Raw genomic sequence first — 9,698 nt, 5'->3', positions numbered from 1 at the left:
TTACAGCATTCGTATTTGATCGAACTCCTCCTAGGGATTTCGATTGATCGGCTTCAAACTCGGTCAGTCTGATCATAAGGCATGTCTGATTTAAAGTTATCAAATTGGTGACTGTATGAGCTTGCTGAAGGGGGGTTACCAGGGGTCAAAGTTCACCTACTCGCCATGAAACACGAAACTCTTATATATCCTGCACAGAAACTCACAGAGACACCAAATTTTCAGTTATTGATCAACAATAGGTGTCCTAAAATACCCTGTGGTGAAATTATGACATCGCTTAGGCCACGCCCCCTGAGAACAGGAAGTGTCATGTTTTACTGTGAACGGTCGCTATCTTAGCCCTTTGACCTAATCAACATGAAACTGTGTCCAGAGACAGAAGACATGTTGGTGTGTTGTGGATTCAAGCCCTGACCGGCTGCGATGAAGCAGCTGGGTGTGGCGGCGTGGCGAAGTGACCTGTAACGCCGATGCCATACGTTTGCTTCTAGATTCCACATGTTTCGACCGAGCTGCACCAAACTTGGCCTCAGTGATGCTGTTGTGATGCCTGACAATGCTATGTCATCATATTATGACGTCATCTAAGCCCCGCCCCCTCAGAATGAATTAGAGAGATCTTCTGTGTAATTACATAATAAACAGTACATGTTCGTCGTTTGTAGGGCAATGCTGCCCTCTGCTGGCCACTGAAATAGTTTCATTATTTCAGTAATTCGACACCAGAGGGCAGCATTGCCCTGCAGATGAAATTCTTCGATTTTGTAATACACAGGAAAAAATGAAAAATTGGTATTTCTAACACAAAAACTCACAGAGACTCCAAACTTTCAGTGATTGATCGTCATCAGGTGGCCTACAATACCATATGGTCAAATGATGACATCACGTAGGCCACGCCCCCTGAGAACAGGAAGTGTCATGTTTTACTGTGAACGGTCGCTCTCTTAGCCCTTTGACCTAATCAACATGAACCTGTGTCCAGAGACAGAAGACATGTTGGTGTGTTGAGCATTCCAACCCCGACCGGCTTTGAGATAGCAGCTGGGCGTGGCGGCGTGGTGAAGTGACCTGTAACGCCGATGCCATACTTTTGCTTCTAGATTCCACATGTTTCGACCGAGCTGCACCAAACTTGGCTTGAGTGATGCTGGTGTGATGTCTGAAAATTCTATGTCATCAGATTATGACGTCATCTAAGCCCCGCCCCCTCGGAACCGGAAGTGCCGTTTTTTTTCCTTGGAAAGCTCTGTTTATGGCTCTCTTGACCTAATCAAGGTGATTCTGTGTTGGATGACAGATAGGAAGTTGGTCTCGCTTGCTTTAAAGTGCCAAGAGTTTTCAATGGCGGCAACGCCGTTCGTATACGTTTGCCTCTCCATTCCACATATTTTGACCGAGCTGCATCAAACTTGGCCTGAGTGATCCTGGAGGCTTGCCCGTCAATCCTACGTCATCACATTGTGACGTCATCTAAGCCCCGCCCCCTCGGAACCGGAAGTGCTATTTTTTTCCTTGGAAAGCTCTGTTTATGGCTCTCTTGACCTAATCAAGGTAATTCGGATGATGAGCTCTGTCAATGCTCGCTTCTGGCTGAACCGTGTGGGCGTGGCCAAACGGCGAACATCAGTCCCTCGCCATATGCATACGTTTGGCTCTTATTCACGCATAGATCATCCGATTGGCGCCAAACTGGATATGTATGACCTTTGTTCACCTCTAAAGAGCCCAACGGGTTTGAAATGTAATTTGGGGAAAATGCGCGACAGCTTCTGCGGCGGCTAGCGGGCGGCGGTGCTGGAAACTGCGGCAGAGCTTCTGCGGTGGCTGGAACCCCCGCGGTGGCCAATAGGCCGGAGCGGCGCTTGCTGCGAGGGCCGCCCGAGGCTGCTCGCAGCTTTAATTATTATTATTATTATTCTGCCCCCCCAAATAGGAGCCTTTTTGGGGGCTTTATCATATTCAAAAACTCACCAAACTTGGCGGTCGCAACTAGAAAAATTAAAAATTTTGAATTTTAAGGTTGGCGCAAAAATCGCAAAAAAAATTGCTCAACGGCAGCAACTAGCAATTTTCTGTTGACACAATGGTATGAACGTACTTCATCGTAGAGACATGAAATTTGGTACACTTGTAGAGCTCACCAAAAGACTCAGAACTTACATTTAATGTTATAAGCCAACTATCACAGGAAGTCGGCCATTTTGTATTGAACGTCCATTTTTTACCTCGATTTTGACGTTTACAGCCTTCGTATTTGATCGAACTCCTCCTAGGGATTTCGATTGATCGACTTCAAACTCGGTCAGTCTGATCATAAGGCATGTCTGATTTAAAGTTATCAAATTGGTGAGTTTTGGAGCATGTTGAAGGGGGGTTAGCAGGGGTCAAAGTTCACCTACTCGCCATGAAACACGAAACTCTTATATTTCCTATACAAAAACACATAGAGGGACCAAACTTTCAGTGATTGATCGGCATCGGGTGCCCTACAATACCCTATGGTCAAATGATGACATCACTTAGGCCACGCCCCCTGAGAACAGGAAGTGTCATGTTTTACTGTGAACGGTCGCTATCTTAGCCCTTTGACCTCATCAACATGAAACTGTGTCCAGAGACAGAAGACATGTTGGTGTGTTGAGTAATCCAACCCCGACCGGCTGCGATGAAGCAGGTGGGCGTGGCGGCGTTGCGAACGCCGTCGAAATTCGTTGGCTCTGAATTCCACAATTTCGGGCCCAGCTCCTCTAACTCACTAGGATGGATCCTTATCCACCCACCGACAGGAATTCATAACAAAATTTGGTGGGCGTGGCCTAATTTCTCTATAGCGACCCCTAGAGTATTTTAAATGAACAGCCCATGCCATGCTTTATCCTAGAATTACGAAACTTGGTACACATGTGTATCTTGTCAGGACGTACAAAAAAAGTCTCTTAGAGCCATGGTCGAAACCCAACAGGAAGTCGGCCATTTTGTATTGAAGGTCCATTTTGGACCTCGACTTGACGTTTACAGCCTTTGCATTTGATCGAACTCCTCCTAGGGATTTCGATTGATCGGCTTCAAACTCGGTCAGTCTGATCATAAGGCATGTCTGATTTAAAGTTATCAAATTGGTGACTGTCTGAGATTGCTGAAGGGGGGGTTACCAGGGGTCAAAGTTCACCTACTCGCCATGAAACACGAAACTCTTATATATCCTGCACAGAAACTCACAGAGACACCAAACTTTCATTTATGATCATCAATAGGTGTCCTAAAATACCCTGTGGTGAAATGATGACATCACTTAGGCCACGCCCCCTGAGAACAGGAAATGTCATGTTTACTGTGAACGGTCGCTATCTTAGCCCTTTGACCTCATCAACATGAAACTGTGTCCAGAGACAGAAGACATGTTGGTGTGTTGTGGATCAAGCCCTGACCGGCTGCGATGAAGCAGCTGGGTGCGGCGGCGTGGCGAAGTGACCTGTAACGCCGATGCCATACGTTTGCTTCTAGATTCCACATGTTTCGACCGAGCTGCACCAAACTTGGCTTGAGTGTGCTGGTGTGATACCTGAAAATTCTATGTCATCAGATTATGACGTCATCTAAGCCCCGCCCCCTCAGAACAGGAAGTGCTATTTTTTTCCTTGGAAACTTTCATCTATGGCTCTCTTGACCTAATCAAGGTGATTCTGTGTTGGATGACAGATAGGAAGTTGGTCTCGCTTGCTTTAAAGTGCCAAGAGTTTTCAATGGCGGCAACGCCGTTCGTATACGTTTGCCTCTACATTCCACATATTTTGACCGAGCTGCATCAAACTTGGCCTGAGTGATCCTGGAGGCTTGCCCGTCGATCCTACGTCATCACATTGTGACGTCATCTAAGCCCCGCCCCCTCGGAACCGGAAGTGCCGTTTTTTTCCTTGGAAAGCTCTGTTTATGGCTCTCTTGACCTAATCAAGATGATTCGGATGATAAACTCTGTCAATGCTCACTGCTGGCTGAACCGTGTGGGCGTGGCCAAATGGCGAATATCAGTCCCTCGCCATATACATACGTTTGGCTCTTATTCACACATGGATCATCCGATTGGCGCCAAACTGGATATGTATGACCTTTGTTCTGCTCTAAAGAGCCCAACGGGTTTGAGATGTAATTTGGGGAAAATGCGCGACAGCTTCTGCAGCGGCTAGCGGGCGGCAGTGCTGGAAACTGCGGCAGAGCTTCTGCGGTGGGGAGCGGGCTGCGGCTCTGGAAAACGCGCGAGAGCTTCTGCGGTGGCCGGAACCCCCGCGGTGGCCAATAGGCCGGAGCGGCGCTTGCTGCGAGGGCCGCCCGAGGCTGCTTGCAGCTTTAATTAGGCCCGAGCAGCAAAGCGCTGCGAAGGCCTATTGTTTCTGTACTGTTTCTTATTATTAGGCCCGAGCAGCAAAGCGCTGCGAAGGCCTATTGTATCTGTACTGTTTATTATTATTATTATTCTTCCCACCTCTTCGTGTGCCTTTTTGGGGGCTTTATCATATTCAAAAACTCACCAAACTTGGCGGTGGCGACTAGAAAATTTAAAAATTTTGAATTTTAAGGTCGTCGCAAAAATCGCAAAAAAATTGCTGAACGGCAGCAACTAGCAATTTTCTGTTGACACAATGGTATGAACGTACTTCATCGTAGAGACATGAAATTTGGTACACTTGTAGAGCTCACCAAAAGACTCAGAACTTACATTTAATGTTATAAGCCAACTATCACAGGAAGTCGGCCATTTTGTATTGAACGTCCATTTTTTACCTCGATTTTGACGTTTACAGCCTTCGTATTTGATCGAACTCCTCCTAGGGATTTCGATTGATCGACTTCAAACTCGGTCAGTCTGATCATAAGGCATGTTTGATTTAAAGTTATCAAATTGGTGAGTTTTGGAGCATGTTGAAGGGGGGTTAGCAGGGGTCAAAGTTCACCTACTCGCCATGAAACACGAAACTCTTATATTTCCTATACAAAAACACATAGAGGGACCAAACTTTCAGTGATTGATCGTCATCGGGTGCCCTACAATACCCTATGGTCAAATGATGACATCACTTAGGCCACGCCCCCTGAGAACAGGAAGTGTCATGTTTTACTGTGAACGGTCGCTATCTTAGCCCTTTGACCTAATCAACATGAAACTGTGTCCAGAGACAGAAGACATGTTGGTGTGTTGAGGATTCCAACCCTGACCGGCTTTGACATAGCAGGTGGGCGTGGCGGCGTGGCGAAGTGACCTGTAACGCCGTTGCCATACGTTTGGCTCTGAATTCCACAATTTCGGGCCCAGCTGCTCCAAACTCACTAGGATGGATCCTTATCCACCCACCGACAGGAATTCATAACAAAATTTGGTGGGCGTGGCCTAATTTCTCTATAGCGACCCCTAGAGTATTTTAAATGAACAGCCCCAAGCCATGCTTAAACCTAGAATTACGAAACTTGGTACACATGTGTATCTTGTCGGGACGTACAAAAAAGTCTCTTAGAGCCATGGCTCGAAACCCAACAGGAAGTCGGCCATTTTAGATTGAATTTCATTTGACCTCGATTTTGACGTTTACAGCTTTGTATTTGATCGAACTCCTCCTAGGGATTTCGATTGATCGGCTTCAAACTCGGTCAGTCTGATCATAAGGCATGTCTGATTTAAAGTTATCAAATTGGTGACTGTCTGAGATTGCTGAAGGGGGGTTACCAGGGGTCAAAGTTCACCTACTCGCCATGAAACACGAAACTCTTATATATCCTGCACAGAAACTCACAGAGACACCAAACTTTCAGTTATTGATCACAATAGGTGTCCTAAAATACCCTGTGGTGAAATGATGACATCTTAGGCCACGCCCCCTGAGAACAGGAATGTCATGTTTTACTGTGAACGGTCGCTATCTTAGCCCTTTGACCTAATCAACATGAAACTGTGTCCAGAGACAGAAGACATGTGGGTGTGTTGTGGATTCAAGCCCTGACCGGCTGCGATGAAGCAGCTGGGTGTGGCGGCGTGGCGCGAAGTGACCTGTAACGCCGATGCCATACGTTTGCTTCTAGATTCCACATGTTTCGACCGAGCTGCACCAAACTTGGCCTCAGTGATGCTGTGTGTGATGAACAATGCTATGTCATCATATTATGACGTCATCTAAGCCCCGCCCCCTCAGAATGAATTAGAGAGATCTTCTGTGTAATTACATAATAAACAGTACATGTTCGTCGTTTGTAGGGCAATGCTGCCCTCTGCTGGCCACTGAAATAGTTTCATTATTTCAGTAATTCGACACCAGAGGGCAGCATTGCCCTGCAGATGAAATTCTTCGATTTTGTAATACACAGGAAAAAATGAAAAATTGGTATTTCTAACACAAAAACTCACAGAGACTCCAAACTTTCAGTGATTGATCGTCATCAGGTGGCCTACAATACCATATGGTCAAATGATGACATCACGTAGGCCACGCCCCCTGAGAACAGGAAGTGTCATGTTTTACTGTGAACGGTCGCTCTCTTAGCCCTTTGACCTAATCAACATGAACCTGTGTCCAGAGACAGAAGACATGTTGGTGTGTTGAGGTTTCCAACCCTGACCGGCTTTGAGATAGCAGCTGGGCGTGGCGGCGTGGCGAAGTGACCTGTAACGCCGATGCCATACTTTTGCTTCTAGATTCCACATGTTTCGACCGAGCTGCACCAAACTTGGCTTGAGTGATGCTGGTGTGATGTCTGAAAATTCTATGTCATCAGATTATGACGTCATCTAAGCCCCGCCCCCTCAGAACAGGAAGTGCTATTTTTTTCCTTGGAAACTTTCATCTATGGCTCTCTTGACCTAATCAAGGTGATTCTGTGTTGGATGACAGATAGGAAGTTGGTCTCGCTTGCTTTAAAGTGCCAAGAGTTTTCAATGGCGGCAACGCCGTTCGTATACGTTTGCCTCTACATTCCACATATTTTGACCGAGCTGCATCAAACTTGGCCTGAGTGATCCTGGAGGCTTGCCCGTCGATCCTACGTCATCACATTATGACGTCATCTAAGCCCCGCCCCCTCGGAACGGAAGTGCCGTTTTTTTCCTTGGAAAGCTCTGTTTATGGCTCTCTTGACCTAATCAAGATGATTCGGATGATAAACTCTGTCAATGCACTGCTGGCTGAACCGTGTGGGCGTGGCCAAATGGCGAACATCAGTCCCTCGCCATATACATACGTTTGGCTCTAATTCACACATGGATCATCCGATTGGCGCCAAACTGGATATGTATGACCTTTGTTCTGCTCTAAAGAGCCCAACGGGTTTGAGATGTAATTTGGGGAAAATGCGCGACAGCTTCTGCAGCGGCTAGCGGGCGGCAGTGCTGGAAATGCGGCAGAGCTTCTGCGGTGGGGAGCGGGCTGCGGCCCAATTAGGCTTAACTGGAAGCCAATCTCAGGAGCTTCCCCTGATTGGACGCCCCCGAATTGGGAGCAGGTGTCGCCAATTAGGGCTTGATTAGAGGGAAGCACGCCCGGGGATCCGGCCCCGATTTCGGGGTCGAACGAGGCCAGGTGTCGCCAATTAGGCTTGATCGGGGAAGCACGCCCACCCGCCTGCACATATAGCCGGATGTGCGGATGTGCCCCCCCCTTATTCGCTATCTGACTCTCGCGGAGTGAAGATGACGCCTTCTAAGTTTAAGAATCGCTGCCCTGTATGTCACCGCCGTCTTGGCGCCTGCGACGCCACTTGGATGACGTTCACAGCGTCAGGAACGCCCTGGAGCGAAGGATCCTGTTGGCGTTTGCCAGAGGGCGAGTGAGCGTTCGCGGCATGAAGTGCCCCGTCGGCGGCTGCTCGTACGGCGGGTCAAGGGTGGCGCAGCACCTCCAAGACGCTCACCGTGACCTGGGTGCCAAGGAGAAGAAGCGCCTTTTGAGGAAGCTCCAGTGGCGCAAAACGCTGCGGCAGGTGAGAGAACTTCGGGCCTCGGGTCCCGACCCGCCTTTAGCCACCAGGTTGGACCTGGAGGGTTCACGGGGCAGCGGAGCCGCCGACGCCGCCGCCGACGCCGCCGCCGCCGCCGCCGCCGCACCCCCCCTGCTTCTCCCCTTCCCTCGCAGGGACCGAGCGCCAGCCCTCCCCGTACGACCTCGACGGACTCCCCGCAGCAGCAGCAGCAGCAGCAGCGGCCGGAGCCAGAGGAGGAGCTGGAGGAGCCATGTCTTGTTCCCGGCCGACCGAGCGCCAGCCCTCCACGTTCCACCTCGGCGGCGGACTCCACACAGCGGCCGGAGCCATGTCTTCCTTCCCGGCGGCGACGATCGACGACGACCGTGCCATCTCCGCGGACTCGGCGGCGACGACGACGACCGGAGTGCCGGAGGTCGAGGACGAAGAAACCGCAGGCCCCGTCCTCGAGCACGGTGGGTAGGCTGAGTACATTTCCTGCAGTCATCCGTGGCTACCTAGAAGAGTACGGCCGGCACCTGGCCGGGGCAGTACGCTCGCGAAAGCATGCTGAAAATGTTAAGTCAAAGATGGGTCGAATTGTTGCATTCCTCAGCTACATGAGCCGTGATAAGACCGAGCTGGGCTCCTGGCGCTTCTTGGATGACGCCGGACGCATAATGGCCTGGCCCGCCGAACTCACCGAGCGGGAGCGGAAGGCCGTAAACTACCGTTAAGGTCTACCTGGTAAACACAACCCAATTCCACGTATACTTCATGGAGACGCCTCCGAGAAGCTCCAGGCTGTCCAAGCGGCAGCTCGTGTCCGTGATGAGAGCTCTGAGGTCGGCTACGTGCCAAATCGGAACGAAGGTGGTGCTTCGGCAGATCAAGGTCAAGTCCGAGAAGCTACAGCGCTCCGTAACGCCCGAAATTCTCCGCAGATGCATCGCAAAGTGTCGGGGCTGGATCCCCAAACTCTTGCTGAGCTGCTCGCAAAAGAAGCACGACGTGGGACTGAGGCACCTGCTGTTCGGGTTCTTCGGCCTTTACCTTATTTCTCTCTACGGCCATCGAGCCGGAGTGATGACCAACCTTACCACCGAAGAGGTCCTGGAGGCCGCGAGCGGGGCCGTCTCTTCCTCTCCGGGGGTCGTACTCAATGTAAGTCTGCACCCACTCACTAACACTAGCCTGGCTGGCTGGCTGGCTGGCTGGCTGGCTGGAGCCTGGATGGATGGCTGGATGGATGGATGGCTGGATGGATGGATGGATGGATGGAGCAGCCAGGCTGCTGCATCCATCCATCCATCCATCCATCCATCCATCCATCCAGGCTCCATACATCCAGGCTCCAGCCAGCCAGCCAGCCAGCCAGCCAGCCAGCCATTTAACATTTCTCTGCCCTTCTTCAGGTAAAGAACCATAAGACTGCCCGGGTGTTTGGATGTGCTCAGGTCTTTCTCACCCACGAGGAACTGGGCTGGATCCAGCGGTGGATGGAGATCCGGGCTCGGCTACGTCCGCAGTGCGATCTGGTCTTCTTCAATACCAACCATCAGCACGTGAACACCATCACTGCGTTCGCCAGGAACGCGTGGGCAGCGATGCTGCTGCCAGGGAGACCCTCGCTTACCGACATCAGGACCGCGGTGGCAACGATGGTAAGTTATCCAGGAAAGCAGCATAACCGCCATCCGACCCTGCCTGCCTGCCTGCCTGCCTGCCTGCCTGCCTGCCCGCCCTCTGACTCT

Source organism: Xiphophorus hellerii, unplaced genomic scaffold (assembly GCF_003331165.1).
Source record: "Xiphophorus hellerii strain 12219 unplaced genomic scaffold, Xiphophorus_hellerii-4.1 PGA_scaffold_57__1_contigs__length_250000, whole genome shotgun sequence".
Taxonomy (NCBI): domain Eukaryota; kingdom Metazoa; phylum Chordata; class Actinopteri; order Cyprinodontiformes; family Poeciliidae; genus Xiphophorus; species Xiphophorus hellerii.
This window is presented reverse-complemented; position numbering follows the sequence as displayed.